This window comes from Triturus cristatus, chromosome 7 (assembly GCF_964204655.1).
Source record: "Triturus cristatus chromosome 7, aTriCri1.1, whole genome shotgun sequence".
Taxonomy (NCBI): domain Eukaryota; kingdom Metazoa; phylum Chordata; class Amphibia; order Caudata; family Salamandridae; genus Triturus; species Triturus cristatus.
The window spans coordinates 1,190,064,712-1,190,085,468 of record NC_140590.1 but is presented as its reverse complement, the minus strand read 5'-3'; the positions used below and the strand labels follow the sequence as shown (position 1 = coordinate 1,190,085,468).

General features: G+C 38.1%; 8 non-coding genes across 8 annotated transcripts; all 8 read left to right on the top strand.

The window, feature by feature from the left end:
- The first annotated feature begins 538 nt into the window (after positions 1-538).
- Positions 539-845, top strand: LOC146811466 (Nuclear RNase P). Its single transcript, XR_014967213.1, has one exon.
- Positions 846-3,262: 2,417 nt separating this feature from the next.
- Positions 3,263-3,569, top strand: LOC146811465 (Nuclear RNase P). Its single transcript, XR_014967238.1, has one exon.
- Positions 3,570-5,986: 2,417 nt separating this feature from the next.
- Positions 5,987-6,293, top strand: LOC146811464 (Nuclear RNase P). The gene has a single exon (XR_014967237.1).
- A 2,417-nt stretch (positions 6,294-8,710) lies between these two features.
- On the top strand, positions 8,711-9,017 carry LOC146811463 (Nuclear RNase P). Its single transcript, XR_014967218.1, has one exon.
- A 2,417-nt stretch (positions 9,018-11,434) lies between these two features.
- LOC146811462 (Nuclear RNase P) lies at positions 11,435-11,741 on the top strand. Its single transcript, XR_014967246.1, has one exon.
- A 2,417-nt stretch (positions 11,742-14,158) lies between these two features.
- Positions 14,159-14,465, top strand: LOC146811461 (Nuclear RNase P). Its single transcript, XR_014967231.1, has one exon.
- Positions 14,466-16,882: 2,417 nt separating this feature from the next.
- Positions 16,883-17,189, top strand: LOC146811460 (Nuclear RNase P). Its single transcript, XR_014967290.1, has one exon.
- A 2,415-nt stretch (positions 17,190-19,604) lies between these two features.
- Positions 19,605-19,911, top strand: LOC146811459 (Nuclear RNase P). The gene has a single exon (XR_014967234.1).
- The last annotated feature ends 846 nt before the right edge of the window (positions 19,912-20,757 follow it).

The window sequence follows — 20,757 nt, the reverse complement described above, 5'->3', positions numbered from 1 at the left end:
ATGGTTTTCATAAATTTAAAAATATAGCTGGTAATTTCCTTAAAGTAAACAGAAAATCAGAGAAATGACAGCAAGCAGTTTCACAACTGCTAACAAATTTTAAGAAATCATCTACGTCCCTTTTAAATATACTATCAAATAGTAGACATACTTCAATTGAAGTTACTCTGATCTGGCTCTTCTTTTAATAAGCGTCAAAAATCATTAAGAATTTATCTTAAGAGATATTGCCTGAAGCTTGAATACTAACCACTGCCTATTCATTAGCATCAAATGTGCACAGTCTTCAGATTTGCATGTAAATGAGGCTGTACGTGAATGATGCAATATGCAAATGAGCATTGATCCTTGTATGAGATTGACAAAATGTTGTGATCAAAGTGTTTGCTTTTGGTGCAATTTTGCATCTTGTTTTTATGCCTGCAGTGACACTAGTGCTGCAAACAAGATGAATCAAAATCCCGTCATGTTCACCCTATGAGTGTGAGTAACTTGAAAACTAAGATATATATACTGCATTGATGAGTTTGAGCATCGGAGCGGAGGAAGCTCAACATAGAGGTCACTGGCTGAGTGCATTTGTTACTCCCTCACCTTAGGAAAGGTCTGAGACAAGAGCTAGTCACCTCCCTAGCAGGGATCTCCTGAGCAAGGAGAACAAGCAACCAGAAACCTGTGGCTGGCAGGTGCTGCAAAAGAGGTTGTGCGGTGGCATGTCTACTATTTCCAGACCAGCTGATGCTGCTCTCCTGGTATTGGAAGTGGCTTGTGGTTGGCTTGGCTGAGTACAATGGTTGAGATGAGACAATGTCTCATTACCCAATTCAGACTACTCTTCATCTGCTCATATTTTTCCTAAATTGAATATGCATCACACACTATACTGTAAGTGCTAAGAAAAAATTACTTGCAGTGCTTTGATTTCAGTACTTCTTTGTTGTCATCAAACAGAAACACAGAATAGATCTCATATAATAATTCCCTCAACAGCATCTTTTATTAGCATTTTCCAGGATATATTCCTCACCAAACTTCAGACAATTTTCCACTCACTTTATCAATGCACTGGACATTGATTGGGTATCCATCCTGTAACACACAGCATATAAGTCAATTTAAAACACTGTTAATGCAGAGATGAATCAAAATACTACAGAACATATGTTTAGTGTGTCTGAAACGTACTGTGTCAATCATAATAAAGTCTTTTTTTCAACTCTTCTTTCTGAGTTGCATCCAAAATATAGGGCACTTTTTCACAAATCTGAACATTTTGCAACAATTCAGACGATCGTCCTCCATTTTGTGACATTTGCTTATTGACCCTGTGCATTAACGCTACATAAGCTGTATTTTGTAAGTTTAAAACTTCTCTTCTTCCCTTTCTCCAAAAATTGCTTAATTTTGTTTTAATTGTCTGTTAGTATTTCAAACATATTTTTGGCATTTACCACAAAATTCTTGATGTCAGTGACTATTCAGACAACAGTTTCCATCTCTATTAGGCATGAGACTCAAGATGTGTAGTATTTTCTCCAACTTTCAAAATGAGCTCCCCTTTATTTCATTCATAAGATTTGGTATAGCCGGTCAGCGACTAACTTCTGTAAAGACTCAGAACCTTACATAAGTAAATATCAGGCCAATCATCAAAGGACTCGGGAGACGGACAAGTCATTGACCAACAACAAGGTGTGGAAAAAGCTAAGACTGTGAGGGCATCAATGGCATAAAGCTACTTGATAAGGTGGGTATCGGATTCGCAATATATACAGTTTAGAATATGGAGCTAGGATGCAGCAATACCAGGCTTCAAATATCAAAGAGGTGGAAGATTTTACGAGGTAAGTAGAAGTCCTAAATGAGAAAGGATTCAGAATTTCTGTATTGTTATGTTCTACAGCATTTTTAATGCAAAATTCAAAGGAACAGATATTCACCTCAGAGCAGTATCCAAAGCACAATGGAAGGAGAGACCAATGCAGAAAACTGGCAAACGTCCAGGAGGAGAGTGACGAATTATAGTCTAAAAGAGAATCAAGAAGTTCTTCGTGAATAGCATATAAAGGAGGGATTTTACAAGCAGGTCAAAAAAATATAGGCATGGAGGGGCAGGAAAACCTCTAACTAAAAGCGTTTTGGTGGCATTAGAAATCATGAATATAAAAATAAGCAAAGTTAAAATTTTGGTTGCATTAATTGGAGCTGGAATACAGTAAAAAATGAAAGAGAGCAAGTGGTGATTCTACTGAGTCTAACGATATGCGATTAATTGAGAATAGAATGTCTGAAACCGGGCAGCATTTCTACTGAGTCTTAATGTGTGGGGTGCAGATGGAAAGGCATAGTATTTAGAGAAGAAGGAGTATTGGGAAGCCAAACAGATCTCCGGATGAACCTTACATTAAGGCGTCCAGGACAGAGCTGAAGTGCACTTTTATTGAATGGTCACTGCTCATGCATATGGAATTCTTATGACAGTTTACAGTGCTGTGGAGGTCAGGTAAATGGCCATCTGCCTGCTTGTCTACTTCTGAGTCTTCCACGATTTAGCCTGAGCAGAAGTTATTGCTACACTGATGCCACACTCCCACTCTAGTCAACAAAAATATTGAGGTTATGACCCCCTGAAGGACACAAGGGCACGTCGTGCAGATCACAATGTACCAAGGACGTGACATATATGGTAAATAGGCAACAAGATTTAGCCTGGCTGCCATCCCCATGGTTTTCATAAATTCAAAAATATAGCTGGTAATTTCCTTAAAGTAAACAGAAAATCAGAGAAATGACAGCAAGCAGTTTCACAACTGCTAACAACGTTTAAGAAATCATCTAAGTCCCTTTTAAATATACTATGAAATAGTAGACATACTTCAATTGAAGTTACTCTGATCTGGCTCTTCTTTTAATAAGCGTCAAAAATCATCAAGAATTTATCTTAAGACATATTGCCTGAAGCTTGAATACTAACCACTGCCTATCCATTAGCATCAAATGTGCACAGTCTTCAGATTTGCATGTAAATGAGGCTGTACGTGAATGATGCAATATGCAAATGAGCATTGATCCTTGTATGAGATTGACAAAATGTTGTGATCAAAGTGTTTGCTTTTGGTGCAATTTTGCATCTTGTTTTTATGCCTGCAGTGACACTAGTGCTGCAAACAAGATGAATCAAAATCCCGTCATGTTCACCCTATGAGTGTGAGTAACTTGAAAACTAAGATATATATACTGCATTGATGAGTTTGAGCATCGGAGCAGAGGAAGCTCAACATAGAGGTCACTGGCTGAGTGCATTTGTTACTCCCTCACCTTAGGAAAGGTCTGAGACAAGAGCTAGTCACCTCCCTAGCAGGGATCTCCTGAGCAAGGAGAATAAGCAACCAGAAACCTGTGGCTGGCAGGTGCTGCAAAAGAGGTTGTGTTGTGGCATGTCTACTATTTCCAGACCAGCTGATGCTGCTCTCCTGGTATTGGAAGTGGCTTGTGGTTGGCTTGGCTGAGTACAATGGTTGAGATGAGAAAATGTCTCATTACCCAATTCAGACTACTCTTCATCTGCTCATATTTTTCCTAAATTGAATATGCATCACACACTATACTGTAAGTGCTAAGAAAAAATTACTTGCAGTGCTTTGATTTCAGTACTTCTTTGTTGTCATCAAACAGAAACACAGAATAGATCTCATATAATAATTCCCTCAACAGCATCTTTTATTAGCATTTTCCAGGATATATTCCTCACCAAACTTCAGACAATTTTCCACTCACTTTATCAATGCACTGGACATTGATTGGGTATCCATCCTGTAACACACAGCATATAAGTCAATTTAAAACACTGTTAATGCAGAGATGAATCAAAATACTACAGAACATATGTTTAGTGTGTCTGAAACGTACTGTGTCAATCATAATAAAGTCTTTTTTTCAACTCTTCTTTCTGAGTTGCATCCAAAATATAGCGCACTTTTTCACAAAACTGAACATTTTGCAACAATTCAGACGATCGTCCTCCATTTTGTGACATTTGCTTATTGACCCTGTGCATTAACGCTACATAAGCTGTATTTTGTAAGTTTAAAACTTCTCTTCTTCCCTTTCTCCAAAAATTGCTTAATTTTGTTTTAATTGTCTGTTAGTATTTCAAACATATTTTTGGCATTTACCACAAAATTCTTGATGTCAGTGACTATTCAGACAACAGTTTCCATCTCTATTAGGCATGAGACTCAAGATGTGTAGTATTTTCTCCAACTTTCAAAATGAGCTCCCCTTTATTTCATTCATAAGATTTGGTATAGCCGGTCAGCGACTAACTTCTGTAAAGACTCAGAACCTTACATAAGTAAATATCAGGCCAATCATCAAAGGACTCGGGAGACCGACAAGTCATTGACCAACAACAAGGTGTGAAAAAAGCTAAGACTGTGAGGGCATCAATGGCATAAAGCAACTTGATAAGGTGGGTATCGGATTCGCAATATATACAGTTTAGAATATGGAGTTAGGATGCAGCAATACCAGGCTTCAAATATCAAAGAGGTGGAAGATTTTACGAGGTAAGTAGAAGTCCTAAATGAGAAAGGATTCAGAATTTCTGTATTGTTATGTTCTACAGCATTTTTAATGCAAAATTCAAAGGAACAGATATTCACCTCAGAGCAGTGTCCAAAGCACAATGGAAGGAGAGACCAATGCAGAAAACTGGCAAACGTCCAGGAGGAGAGTGACGAATGATAGTCCAAAAGAGAATCAAGAAGTTCTTCGTGAATAGCATATAAAGGAGGGATTTTACAAGCAGGTCAAAAAAATATAGGCATGGAGGGGCAGGAAAACCTCTAACTAAAAGCGTTTTGGTGGCATTAGGAATCATGAATATAAATATAAGCAAAGTTAAAATTTTGGTTGCATTAATTGGAGCTGGAATACAGTAAAAAATGAAAGAGAGCAAGTGGTGATTCTACTGAGTCTAACGATATGCGATTAATTGAGAATAGAATGTCTGAAACCGGGCAGCATTTTTACTGAGTCTTAATGTGTGGGGTGCAGATGGAAAGGCATAGTATTTAGAGAAGAAGAAGTATTGGGAAGCCAAACAGATCTCCGGATGAACCTTACATTAAGGCGTCCAGGACAGAGCTGAAGTGCACTTTTATTGAATGGTCACTGCTCATGCATGTGGAATTCTTATGACAGTTTACAGTGCTGTGGAGGTCAGGTAAATGGCCATCTGCCTGCTTGTCTACTTCTGAGTCTTCCACGATTTAGCCTGAGCAGAAGTTATTGCTACACTGATGCCACACTCCCACTCTAGTCAATAAAAATACTGAGGTTATGACCCCCTGAAGAACACAAGGGCACGTGGTGCAGATCACAATGTACCAAGGACGTGACATATATGGTAAATAGGCAACAAGATTTAGCCTGGCTGCCATCCCCATGGTTTTCATAAATTCAAAAATATAGCTGGTAATTTCCTTAAAGTAAACAGAAAATCAGAGAAATGACAGCAAGCAGTTTCACAACTGCTAACAAATTTTAAGAAATCATCTAAGTCCCTTTCAAATATACTATCAAATAGTAGACATACTTCAATTGAAGTTACTCTGATCTGGCTCTTCTTTTAATAAGCGTCAAAAATCATCAAGAATTTATCTTAAGAGATATTGCCTGAAGCTTGAATACTAACCACTGCCTATTCATTAGCATCAAATGTGCACAGTCTTCAGATTTGCATGTAAATGAGGCTGAATGTGAATGATGCAATATGCAAATGAGCATTGATCCTTGTATAAGATAGACAAAATGTTGTGATCAAAGTGTTTGCTTTTGGTGCAATTTTGCATCTTGTTTTTATGCCTGCAGTGAGACTAGTGCTGCAAACAAGATGAATCAAAATCCCGTCATGTTCACCCTATGAGTGTGAGTAACTTGAAAACTAAGATATATATACTGCATTGATGAGTTTGAGCATTGGAGCAGAGGAAGCTCAACATAGAGGTCACTGGCTGAGTGCATTTGTTACTCCCTCACCTTAGGAAAGGTCTGAGACAAGAGCTAGTCACCTCCCTAGCAGGGATCTCCTGAGCAAGGAGAATAAGCAACCAGAAACCTGTGGCTGGCAGGTGCTGCAAAAGAGGTTGTGTTGTGGCATGTCTACTATTTCCAGACCAGCTGATGCTGCTCTCCTGGTATTGGAAGTGGCTTGTGGTTGGCTTGGCTGAGTACAATGGTTGAGATGAGAAAATGTCTCATTACCCAATTCAGACTACTCTTCATCTGCTCATATTTTTCCTAAATTGAATATGCATCACACACTATACTGTAAGTGCTAAGAAAAAATTACTTGCAGTGCTTTGATTTCAGTACTTCTTTGTTGTCATCAAACAGAAACACAGAATAGATCTCATATAATAATTCCCTCAACAGCATCTTTTATTAGCATTTTCCAGGATATATTCCTCACCAAACTTCAGACAATTTTCCACTCACTTTATCAATGCACTGGACATTGATTGGGTATCCATCCTGTAACACACAGCATATAAGTCAATTTAAAACACTGTTAATGCAGAGATGAATCAAAATACTACAGAACATATGTTTAGTGTGTCTGAAACGTACTGTGTCAATCATAATAAAGTCTTTTTTTCAACTCTTCTTTCTGAGTTGCATCCAAAATATAGCGCACTTTTTCACAAAACTGAACATTTTGCAACAATTCAGACGATCGTCCTCCATTTTGTGACATTTGCTTATTGACCCTGTGCATTAACGCTACATAAGCTGTATTTTGTAAGTTTAAAACTTCTCTTCTTCCCTTTCTCCAAAAATTGCTTAATTTTGTTTTAATTGTCTGTTAGTATTTCAAACATATTTTTGGCATTTACCACAAAATTCTTGATGTCAGTGACTATTCAGACAACAGTTTCCATCTCTATTAGGCATGAGACTCAAGATGTGTAGTATTTTCTCCAACTTTCAAAATGAGCTCCCCTTTATTTCATTCATAAGATTTGGTATAGCCGGTCAGCGACTAACTTCTGTAAAGACTCAGAACCTTACATAAGTAAATATCAGGCCAATCATCAAAGGACTCGGGAGACCGACAAGTCATTGACCAACAACAAGGTGTGAAAAAAGCTAAGACTGTGAGGGCATCAATGGCATAAAGCAACTTGATAAAGTGGGTATCGGATTCGCAATATATACAGTTTAGAATATGGAGTTAGGATGCAGCAATACCAGGCTTCAAATATCAAAGAGGTGGAAGATTTTACGAGGTAAGTAGAAGTCCTAAATGAAAAAGGATTCAGAATTTCTGTATTGTTATGTTCTACAGCATTTTTAATGCAAAATTCAAAGGAACAGATATTCACCTCAGAGCAGTGTCCAAAGCACAATGGAAGGAGAGACCAATGCAGAAAACTGGCAAACGTCCAGGAGGAGAGTGACGAATGATAGTCCAAAAGAGAATCAAGAAGTTCTTCGTGAATAGCATATAAAGGAGGGATTTTACAAGCAGGTCAAAAAAATATAGGCATGGAGGGGCAGGAAAACCTCTAACTAAAAGCGTTTTGGTGGCATTAGGAATCATGAATATAAATATAAGCAAAGTTAAAATTTTGGTTGCATTAATTGGAGCTGGAATACAGTAAAAAATGAAAGAGAGCAAGTGGTGATTCTACTGAGTCTAACGATATGCGATTAATTGAGAATAGAATGTCTGAAACCGGGCAGCATTTTTACTGAGTCTTAATGTGTGGGGTGCAGATGGAAAGGCATAGTATTTAGAGAAGAAGAAGTATTGGGAAGCCAAACAGATCTCCGGATGAACCTTACATTAAGGCGTCCAGGACAGAGCTGAAGTGCACTTTTATTGAATGGTCACTGCTCATGCATGTGGAATTCTTATGACAGTTTACAGTGCTGTGGAGGTCTGGTAAATGGCCATCTGCCTGCTTGTCTACTTCTGAGTCTTCCACGATTTAGCCTGAGCAGAAGTTATTGCTACACTGATGCCACACTCCCACTCTAGTCAACAAAAATACTGAGGTTATGACCCCCTGAAGAACAAAAGGGCACGTTGTGCAGATCACAATGTACCAAGGACGTGACATATATGGTAAATAGGCAACAAGATTTAGCCTGGCTGCCATCCCCATGGTTTTCATAAATTCAAAAATATAGCTGGTAATTTCCTTAAAGTAAACAGAAAATCAGAGAAATGACAGCAAGCAGTTTCACAACTGCTAACAAATTTTAAGAAATCATCTAAGTCCCTTTCAAATATACTATCAAATAGTAGACATACTTCAATTGAAGTTACTCTGATCTGGCTCTTCTTTTAATAAGCGTCAAAAATCATCAAGAATTTATCTTAAGAGATATTGCCTGAAGCTTGAATACTAACCACTGCCTATTCATTAGCATCAAATGTGCACAGTCTTCAGATTTGCATGTAAATGAGGCTGAATGTGAATGATGCAATATGCAAATGAGCATTGATCCTTGTATGAGATAGACAAAATGTTGTGATCAAAGTGTTTGCTTTTGGTGCAATGTTGCATCTTGTTTTTATGCCTGCAGTGACACTAGTGCTGCAAACAAGATGAATCAAAATCCCGTCATGTTCACCCTATGAGTGTGAGTAACTTGAAAACTAAGATATATATACTGCATTGATGAGTTTGAGCATTGGAGCAGAGGAAGCTCAACATAGAGGTCACTGGCTGAGTGCATTTGTTACTCCCTCACCTTAGGAAAGGTCTGAGACAAGAGCTAGTCACCTCCCTAGCAGGGATCTCCTGAGCAAGGAGAACAAGCAACCAGAAACCTGTGGCTGGCAGGTGCTGCAAAAGAGGTTGTGCTGTGGCATGTCTGCTATTTCCAGACCAGCTGATGCTGCTCTCCTGGTATTGGAAGTGGCTTGTGGTTGGCTTGGCTGAGTACAATGGTTGAGATGAGAAAATGTCTCATTACCCAATTCAGACTACTCTTCATCTGCTCATATTTTTCCTAAATTGAATATGCATCACACACTATACTGTAAGTGCTAAGAAAAAATTACTTGCAGTGCTTTGATTTCAGTACTTCTTTGTTGTCATCAAACAGAAACACAGAATAGATCTCATATAATAATTCCCTCAACAGCATCTTTTATTAGCAATTTCCAGGATATATTCCTCACCAAACTTCAGACAATTTTCCACTCACTTTATCAATGCACTGGACATTGATTGGGTATCCATCCTGTAACACACAGCATATAAGTCAATTTAAAACACTGTTAATGCAGAGATGAATCAAAATACTACAGAACATATGTTTAGTGTGTCTGAAACGTACTGTGTCAACCATAATAAAGTCTTTTTTTCCACTCTTCTTTCTGAGTTGCATCCAAAATATAGCGCACTTTTTCACAAAACTGAACATTTTGCAACAATTCAGACGATCGTCCTCCATTTTTTGACATTTGCTTATTGACCCTGTGCATTAACGCTACATAAGCTGTATTTTGTAAGTTTAAAACTTCTCTTCTTCCCTTTCTCCAAAAATTGCTTAATTTTGTTTTAATTGTCTGTTAGTATTTCAAACATATTTTTGGCATTTACCACGAAATTCTTGATGTCAGTGACTATTCAGACAACAGTTTCCATCTCTATTAGGCATGAGACTCAAGATGTGTAGTATTTTCTCCAACTTTCAAAATGAGCTCCCCTTTATTTCATTCATAAGATTTGGTATAGCCAGTCAGCGACTAACTTCTGTAAAGACTCAGAACCTTACATAAGTAAATATCAGGCCAATCATCAAAGGACTCGGGAGACCGACAAGTCATTGACCAACAACAAGGTGTGAAAAAAGCTAAGACTGTGAGGGCATCAATGGCATAAAGCAACTTGATAAGGTGGGTATCGGATTCGCAATATATACAGTTTAGAATATGGAGTTAGGATGCAGCAATACCAGGCTTCAAATATCAAAGAGGTGGAAGATTTTACGAGGTAAGTAGAAGTCCTAAATGAGAAAGGATTCAGAATTTCTGTATTGGTATGTTCTACAGCATTTTTAATGCAAAATTCAAAGGAACAGATATTCACCTCAGAGCAGTGTCCAAAGCACAATGGAAGGAGAGACCAATGCAGAAAACTGGCAAACGTCCAGGAGGAGAGTGATGAATGATAGTCCAAAAGAGAATCAAGAAGTTCTTCGTGAATAGCATATAAAGGAGGGATTTTACAAGCAGGTCAAAAAAATATAGGCATGGAGGGGCAGGAAAACCTCTAACTAAAAGCGTTTTGGTGGCATTAGGAATCATGAATATAAATATAAGCAAAGTTAAAATTTTGGTTGCATTAATTGGAGCTGGAATACAGTAAAAAATGAAAGAGAGCAAGTGGTGATTCTACTGAGTCTAACGATATGCGATTAATTGAGAATAGAATGTCTGAAACCGGGCAGCATTTTTACTGAGTCTTAATGTGTGGGGTGCAGATGGAAAGGCATAGTATTTAGAGAAGAAGAAGTATTGGGAAGCCAAACAGATCTCCGGATGAACCTTACATTAAGGCGTCCAGGACAGAGCTGAAGTGCACTTTTATTGAATGGTCACTGCTCATGCATGTGGAATTCTTATGACAGTTTACAGTGCTGTGGAGGTCAGGTAAATGGCCATCTGCCTGCTTGTCTACTTCTGAGTCTTCCACGATTTAGCCTGAGCAGAAGTTATTGCTACACTGATGCCACACTCCCACTCTAGTCAATAAAAATACTGAGGTTATGACCCCCTGAAGAACACAAGGGCACGTGGTGCAGATCACAATGTACCAAGGACGTGACATATATGGTAAATAGGCAACAAGATTTAGCCTGGCTGCCATCCCCATGGTTTTCATAAATTCAAAAATATAGCTGGTAATTTCCTTAAAGTAAACAGAAAATCAGAGAAATGACAGCAAGCAGTTTCACAACTGCTAACAAATTTTAAGAAATCATCTAAGTCCCTTTCAAATATACTATCAAATAGTAGACATACTTCAATTGAAGTTACTCTGATCTGGCTCTTCTTTTAATAAGCGTCAAAAATCATCAAGAATTTATCTTAAGAGATATTGCCTGAAGCTTGAATACTAACCACTGCCTATTCATTAGCATCAAATGTGCACAGTCTTCAGATTTGCATGTAAATGAGGCTGAATGTGAATGATGCAATATGCAAATGAGCATTGATCCTTGTATGAGATAGACAAAATGTTGTGATCAAAGTGTTTGCTTTTGGTGCAATTTTGCATCTTGTTTTTATGCCTGCAGTGAGACTAGTGCTGCAAACAAGATGAATCAAAATCCCGTCATGTTCACCCTATGAGTGTGAGTAACTTGAAAACTAAGATATATATACTGCATTGATGAGTTTGAGCATTGGAGCAGAGGAAGCTCAACATAGAGGTCACTGGCTGAGTGCATTTGTTACTCCCTCACCTTAGGAAAGGTCTGAGAATAGAGCTAGTCACCTCCCTAGCAGGGATCTCCTGAGCAAGGAGAATAAGCAACCAGAAACCTGTGGCTGGCAGGTGCTGCAAAAGAGGTTGTGTTGTGGCATGTCTACTATTTCCAGACCAGCTGATGCTGCTCTCCTGGTATTGGAAGTGGCTTGTGGTTGGCTTGGCTGAGTACAATGGTTGAGATGAGAAAATGTCTCATTACCCAATTCAGACTACTCTTCATCTGCTCATATTTTTCCTAAATTGAATATGCATCACACACTATACTGTAAGTGCTAAGAAAAAATTACTTGCAGTGCTTTGATTTCAGTACTTCTTTGTTGTCATCAAACAGAAACACAGAATAGATCTCATATAATAATTCCCTCAACAGCATCTTTTATTAGCATTTTCCAGGATATATTCCTCACCAAACTTCAGACAATTTTCCACTCACTTTATCAATGCACTGGACATTGATTGGGTATCCATCCTGTAACACACAGCATATAAGTCAATTTAAAACACTGTTAATGCAGAGATGAATCAAAATACTACAGAACATATGTTTAGTGTGTCTGAAACGTACTGTGTCAATCATAATAAAGTCTTTTTTTCAACTCTTCTTTCTGAGTTGCATCCAAAATATAGCGCACTTTTTCACAAAACTGAACATTTTGCAACAATTCAGACGATCGTCCTCCATTTTGTGACATTTGCTTATTGACCCTGTGCATTAACGCTACATAAGCTGTATTTTGTAAGTTTAAAACTTCTCTTCTTCCCTTTCTCCAAAAATTGCTTAATTTTGTTTTAATTGTCTGTTAGTATTTCAAACATATTTTTGGCATTTACCACAAAATTCTTGATGTCAGTGACTATTCAGACAACAGTTTCCATCTCTATTAGGCATGAGACTCAAGATGTGTAGTATTTTCTCCAACTTTCAAAATGAGCTCCCCTTTATTTCATTCATAAGATTTGGTATAGCCGGTCAGCGACTAACTTCTGTAAAGACTCAGAACCTTACATAAGTAAATATCAGGCCAATCATCAAAGGACTCGGGAGACCGACAAGTCATTGACCAACAACAAGGTGTGAAAAAAGCTAAGACTGTGAGGGCATCAATGGCATAAAGCAACTTGATAAGGTGGGTATCGGATTCGCAATATATACAGTTTAGAATATGGAGTTAGGATGCAGCAATACCAGGCTTCAAATATCAAAGAGGTGGAAGATTTTACGAGGTAAGTAGAAGTCCTAAATGAGAAAGGATTCAGAATTTCTGTATTGTTATGTTCTACAGCATTTTTAATGCAAAATTCAAAGGAACAGATATTCACCTCAGAGCAGTGTCCAAAGCACAATGGAAGGAGAGACCAATGCAGAAAACTGGCAAACGTCCAGGAGGAGAGTGACGAATGATAGTCCAAAAGAGAATCAAGAAGTTCTTCGTGAATAGCATATAAAGGAGGGATTTTACAAGCAGGTCAAAAAAATATAGGCATGGAGGGGCAGGAAAACCTCTAACTAAAAGCGTTTTGGTGGCATTAGGAATCATGAATATAAATATAAGCAAAGTTAAAATTTTGGTTGCATTAATTGGAGCTGGAATACAGTAAAAAATGAAAGAGAGCAAGTGGTGATTCTACTGAGTCTAACGATATGCGATTAATTGAGAATAGAATGTCTGAAACCGGGCAGCATTTTTACTGAGTCTTAATGTGTGGGGTGCAGATGGAAAGGCATAGTATTTAGAGAAGAAGAAGTATTGGGAAGCCAAACAGATCTCCGGATGAACCTTACATTAAGGCGTCCAGGACAGAGCTGAAGTGCACTTTTATTGAATGGTCACTGCTCATGCATGTGGAATTCTTATGACAGTTTACAGTGCTGTGGAGGTCAGGTAAATGGCCATCTGCCTGCTTGTCTACTTCTGAGTCTTCCACGATTTAGCCTGAGCAGAAGTTATTGCTACACTGATGCCACACTCCCACTCTAGTCAACAAAAATACTGAGGTTATGACCCCCTGAAGAACAAAAGGGCACATGGTGCAGATCACAATGTACCAAGGACGTGACATATATGGTAAATAGGCAACAAGATTTAGCCTGGCTGCCATCCCCATGGTTTTCATAAATTCAAAAATATAGCTGGTAATTTCCTTAAAGTAAACAGAAAATCAGAGAAATGACAGCAAGCAGTTTCACAACTGCTAACAAATTTTAAGAAATCATCTAAGTCCCTTTCAAATATACTATCAAATAGTAGACATACTTCAATTGAAGTTACTCTGATCTGGCTCTTCTTTTAATAAGCGTCAAAAATCATCAAGAATTTATCTTAAGAGATATTGCCTGAAGCTTGAATACTAACCACTGCCTATTCATTAGCATCAAATGTGCACAGTCTTCAGATTTGCATGTAAATGAGGCTGAATGTGAATGATGCAATATGCAAATGAGCATTGATCCTTGTATGAGATAGACAAAATGTTGTGATCAAAGTGTTTGCTTTTGGTGCAATGTTGCATCTTGTTTTTATGCCTGCAGTGACACTAGTGCTGCAAACAAGATGAATCAAAATCCCGTCATGTTCACCCTATGAGTGTGAGTAACTTGAAAACTAAGATATATATACTGCATTGATGAGTTTGAGCATTGGAGCAGAGGAAGCTCAACATAGAGGTCACTGGCTGAGTGCATTTGTTACTCCCTCGCCTTAGGAAAGGTCTGAGACAAGAGCTAGTCACCTCCCTAGCAGGGATCTCCTGAGCAAGGAGAACAAGCAACCAGAAACCTGTGGCTGGCAGGTGCTGCAAAAGAGGTTGTGCTGTGGCATGTCTACTATTTCCAGACCAGCTGATGCTGCTCTCCTGGTATTGGAAGTGGCTTGTGGTTGGCTTGGCTGAGTACAATGGTTGAGATGAGAAAATGTCTCATTACCCAATTCAGACTACTCTTCATCTGCTCATATTTTTCCTAAATTGAATATGCATCACACACTATACTGTAAGTGCTAAGAAAAAATTACTTGCAGTGCTTTGATTTCAGTACTTCTTTGTTGTCATCAAACAGAAACACAGAATAGATCTCATATAATAATTCCCTCAACAGCATCTTTTATTAGCAATTTCCAGGATATATTCCTCACCAAACTTCAGACAATTTTCCACTCACTTTATCAATGCACTGGACATTGATTGGGTATCCATCCTGTAACACACAGCATATAAGTCAATTTAAAACACTGTTAATGCAGAGATGAATCAAAATACTACAGAACATATGTTTAGTGTGTCTGAAACGTACTGTGTCAACCATAATAAAGTCTTTTTTTCAACTCTTCTTTCTGAGTTGCATCCAAAATATAGCGCACTTTTTCACAAAACTGAACATTTTGCAACAATTCAGACGATCGTCCTCCATTTTGTGACATTTGCTTATTGACCCTGTGCATTAACGCTACATAAGCTGTATTTTGTAAGTTTAAAACTTCTCTTCTTCCCTTTCTCCAAAAATTGCTTAATTTTGTTTTAATTGTCTGTTAGTATTTCAAACATATTTTTGGCATTTACCACAAAATTCTTGATGTCAGTGACTATTCAGACAACAGTTTCCATCTCTATTAGGCATGAGACTCAAGATGTGTAGTATTTTCTCCAACTTTCAAAATGAGCTCCCCTTTATTTCATTCATAAGATTTGGTATAGCCGGTCAGCGACTAACTTCTGTAAAGACTCAGAACTGTACATAAGTAAATATCAGGCCAATCATCAAAGGACTCGGGAGACCGACAAGTCATTGACCAACAACAAAGTGTGGAAAAAGCTAAGACTGTGAGGGCATCAATGGCATAAATCAACTTGATAAGGTGGGTATCGGATTAGCAATATATACAGTTTAGAATATGGAGCTAGGATGCAGCAATACCAGGCTTCAAATATCAAAGAGGTGGAAGATTTTACGAGGTAAGTAGAAGTCCTAAATGAGAAAGGATTCAGAATTTCTGTATTGTCATGTTCTACAGCATTTTTAATGCAAAATTCAAAGGAACAGATATTCACCTCAGAGCAGTATCCAAAGCACAATGGAAGGAGAGACCAATGCAGAAAACTGGCAAACGTCCAGGAGGAGAGTGACGAATGATAGTCCAAAAGAAAATCAAGAAGTTCTTCGTGAATAGCATATAAAGGAGGGATTTTACAAGCAGGTCAAAAAAATATAGGCATGGAGGGGCAGGAAAACCTCTAACTAAAGGCGTTTTGGTGGCATTAGGAATCATGAATATAAATATAAGCAAAGTTAAAATTTTGGTTGCATTAATTGGAGCTGGAATACAGTAGAAAATGAAAGAGAGCAAGTGGTGATTCTACTGAGTCTAACGATATGCGATTAATTGAGAATAGAATGTCTGAAACCGGGCAGCATTTCTACTGAGTCTTAATGTGTGGGGTGCAGATGGAAAGGCATAGTATTTAGAGAAGAAGAAGTATTGGGAAGCCAAACAGATCTCCGGATGAACCTTACATTAAGGCGTCCAGGACAGAGCTGAAGTGCACTTTTATTGAATGGTCACTGCTCATGCATGTGGAATACTTATGACAGTTTACAGTGCTGTGCAGGTCAGGTAAATGGACATCTGCCTGCTTGTCTACTTCTGAGTCTTTCACGATTTAGCCTGAGCAGAAGTTATTGCTACACTGATGCCACACTCCCACTCTAGTCAATAAAAATACTGAGGTTATGACCCCCTGAAGAACACAAGGGCACGTGGTGCAGATCACAATGTACCAAGGACGTGACATATATGGTAAATAGGCAACAAGATTTAGCCTGGCTGCCATCCCCATGGTTTTCATAAATTCAAAAATATAGCTGGTAATTTCCTTAAAGTAAACAGAAAATCAGAGAAATGACAGCAAGCAGTTTCCCAACTGCTAACAAATTTTAAGAAATCATCTAAGTCCCTTTTAAATATACTATCAAATAGTAGACATACTTCAATTGAAGTTACTCTGATCTGGCTCTTCTTTTAATAAGCGTCAAACATCATCAAGAATTTATCTTAAGAGATATTGCCTGAAGCTTGAATACTAACCACTGCCTATTCATTAGCATCAAATGTGCACAGTCTTCAGATTTGCATGTAAATGAGGCTGAATGTGAATGATGCAATATGCAAATGAGCATTGATCCTTGTATGAGATAGACAAAATGTTGTGATCAAAGTGTTTGCTTTTGGTGCAATTTTACATCTTGTTTTCATGCCTGCAGTGACACTAGTACTGCAAACAAGATGAATCAAAATCCCATCATGCTCACCCTATGAGTGTGAGTAACTTGAAAACTAAGATATATATACTGCATTGATGAGTTTGAGCATTGGAGCAGAGGAAGATCAACATAGAGGTCACTGGCTGAGTGCATTTGTTAGTCGCTCACCTTAGGAAAGGTCTGAGACAAGAGTTAGTCACTTCCCTAGCAGGGATCTCCTGAGCAAGGAGAACAAGCAACCAGAAACCTGTGGCTGGCAGGTGCTGGAAAAGTCGTTGTGCTGTGGCATGTCTACTATTTCCAGACCAGCTGATGCTGCTCTCCTGGTATTGGAAGTGGCTTGTGGTTGGCTTGGCTGAGTACAATGGTTGAGATGAGACAATGTCTCATTACCCAATTCAGACTACTCTTCATCTGCTTATATTTTTCCTAAATTGAATATGCATCACAAACTATACTGTAAGTGCTAAGAAAAAATTACTTGCAGTGCTTTGATTTCAGTACTTCTTTGTTGTCATCAAACAGAAACACAGAATAGATCTCATATATTAATTCCCTCAACAGCATCTTTTATTAGCATTTTCCAGGATATATTCCTCACCAAACTTCAGACAATTTTCCACTCACTTTATCAATGCACTGGACATTGATTGGGTATCCATCCTGTAACACACAGCATATAAGTCAATTTAAAACACTGCTAATGCAGAGATGAATCAAAATACTACAGAGCATATGTTTAGTGTGTCTGAAACGTACTGTGTCAATCATAATAAAGTCTTTTTTTCAACTCTTCTTTCTGAGTTGCATCCAAAATATAGGGCACTTTTTCACAAAACTGAACATTTTGCAACAATTCAGACAATCGTCCTCCTTTTTGTGACATTTGCTTATTGACCCTGTGCATTAACGCTACATAAGCTGTATTTTGTAAGTTTAAAACTTCTCTTCTTCCCTTTCTCCAAAAATTACTTAATTTTGTTTTAATTGTCTGTTAGTATTTCAAACATATTTTTGGCATTTACCACAAAATTCTTGATGTCAGAGACTATTCAGACAACAGTTTCCATCTCTATTAGGCATGAGACTCAAGATGTGTAGTATTTTCTCCAACTTTCAAAATGAGCTCCCCTTTATTTCATTCATAAGATTTGGTATAGCCGGTCAGCGACTAACTTCTGTAAAGACTCAGAACCGTACATAAGTAAATATCAGGCCAATCATCAAAGGACCCGGGAGACCGACAAGTCATTGACCAACAACAAGGTGTGAAAAAAGCTAAGACTGTGAGGGCATCAATGGCATAAAGCAACTTGATAAGGTGGGTATCGGATTCGCAATATATACAGTTTAGAATATGGAGCTAGGATGCAGCAATACCAGGCTTCAAATATCAAAGAGGTGGAAGATTTTACGAGGTAAGTAGAAGTCCTAAATGAGAAAGGATTCAGAATTTCTGTATTGTTATGTTCTACAGCATTTTTAATGCAAAATTCAAAGGAACAGATATTCACCTCAGAGCAGTATCCAAAGCACAATGGAAGGAGAGACCAATGCAGAAAACTGGCAAACGTCCAGGAGGAGAGTGACGAATGATAGTCCAAAAGAGAATCAAGAAGTTCTTCGTGAATAGCATATAAAGGAGGGATTTTACAAGCAGGTCAAAAAAATATAGGCATGGAGGGGCAGGAAAACCTCTAACTAAAGGCGTTTTGGTGGCATTAGGAATCATGAATATAAATATAAGCAAAGTTAAAATTTTGGTTGCATTAATTGGAGCTGGAATACAGTAAAAAATGAAAGAGAGCAAGTGGTGATTCTACTGAGTCTAACGATATGCGATTAATTGAGAATAGAATGTCTGAAACCGGGCAGCATTTCTACTGAGTCTTAATGTGTGGGGTGCAGATGGAAAGGCATAGTATTTAGAGAAGAAGAAGTATTGGGAAGCCAAACAGATCTCCGGATGAACCTTACATTAAGGCGTCCAGGACAGAGCTGAAGTGCACTTTTATTGAATGGTCACTGCTCATGCATGTGGAATTCTTATGACAGTTTACAGTGCTGTGCAGGTCAGGTAAATGGACATCTGCCTGCTTGTCTACTTCTGAGTCTTCCACGATTTAGCCTGAGCAGAAGTTATTGCTACACTGATGCCACACTCCCACTCTAGTCAATAAAAATACTGAGGTTATGACCCCCTGAAGAACACAAGGGCACGTGGTGCAGATCACAATGTACCAAGGACGTGACATATATGGTAAATAGGCAACAAGATTTAGCCTGGCTGCCATCCCCATGGTTTTCATAAATTCAAAAATATAGCTGGTAATTTCCTTAAAGTAAACAGAAAATCAGAGAAATGACAGCAAGCAGTTTCACAACTGCTAACAAATTTTAAGAAATCATCTAAGTCCCTTTTAAATATACTATCAAATAGTAGACATACTTCAATTGAAGTTACTCTGATCTGGCTCTTCTTTTAATAAGCGTCAAAAATCATCAAGAATTTATCTTAAGAGATATTGCCTGAAGCTTGAATACTAACCACTGCCTATTCATTAGCATCAAATGTGCACATTCTTCAGATTTGCATGTAAATGAGGCTGAATGTGAATGATGCAATATGCAAATGAGCATTGATCCTTGTATGAGAGACAAAATGTTGTGATCAAAGTGTTTGCTTTTGGTGCAATTTTACATCTTGTTTTCATGCCTGCAGTGACACTAGTGCTGCAAACAAGATGAATCAAAATCCCGTCATGTTCACCCTATGAGTGTGAGTAACTTGAAAACTAAGATATATATACTGCATTGATGAGTTTGAGCATTGGAGCAGAGGAAGCTCAACATAGAGGTCACTGGCTGAGTGCATTTGTTACTCCCTCACCTTAGGAAAGGTCTGAGACAAGAGCTAGTCACTTCCCTAGCAGGGATCTCCTGAGCAAGGAGAACAAGCAACCAGAAACCTGTGGCTGGCAGGTGCTGCAAAAGAGGTTGTGCTGTGGCATGTCTACTATTTCCAGACCAGCTGATGCTGCTCTCCTGGTATTGGAAGTGGCTTGTTGTTGGCTTGGCTGAGTACAATGGTTGAGATGAGAAAATGTCTCATTACCCAATTCAGACTACTCTTCATCTGCTCATATTTTTCTTAAATTGAATATGCATCACACACTATACTGTAAGTGCTAAGAAAAAATTACTAGCAGTGCTTTGATTTCAGTACTTCTTTGTTGTCATCAAACAGAAACACAGAATAGATCTCATATAATAATTCCCTCAACAGCATCTTTTATTAGCATTTTCCAGGATATATTCCTCACCAAACTTCAGACAATTTTCCACTCACTTTATCAATGCACTGGACATTGATTGGGTATCCATCCTGTAACACACAGCATATAAGTCAATTTAAAATACTGTTAATGCAGAGATGAATCAAAATACTACAGAACATATGTTTAGTGTGTCTGAAACGTACTGTGTCAATCATAATAAAGTCTTTTTTTCAACTCTTCTTTCTGAGTTGCATCCAAAATATAGCGCACTTTTTCACAAAACTGAACATTTTGCAACAATTCAGACGATCGTCCTCCATTTTGTGACATTTGCTTATTGACCCTGTGCATTAACGGTACATAAGCTGTATTTTGTAAGTTTAAAACTTCTCTTCTTCCCTTTCTCCAAAAATTGCTTAATTTTGTTTTAATTGTCTGTTAGTATTTCAAACATATTTTTGGCATTTACCACAAAATTCTTGATGTCAGTGACTATTCAGACAACAGTTTCCATCTCTATTAGGCATGAGACTCAAGATGTGTAGTATTTTCTCCAACTTTCAAAATGAGCTCCCCTTTATTTCATTCATAAGGTTTGGTATAGCCGGTCAGCGACTAACTTCTGTAAAGACTCAGAACCTTACATAAGTAAATATCAGGCCAATCATCAAAGGACTCGGGAGACCGACAAGTCATTGACCAACAACAA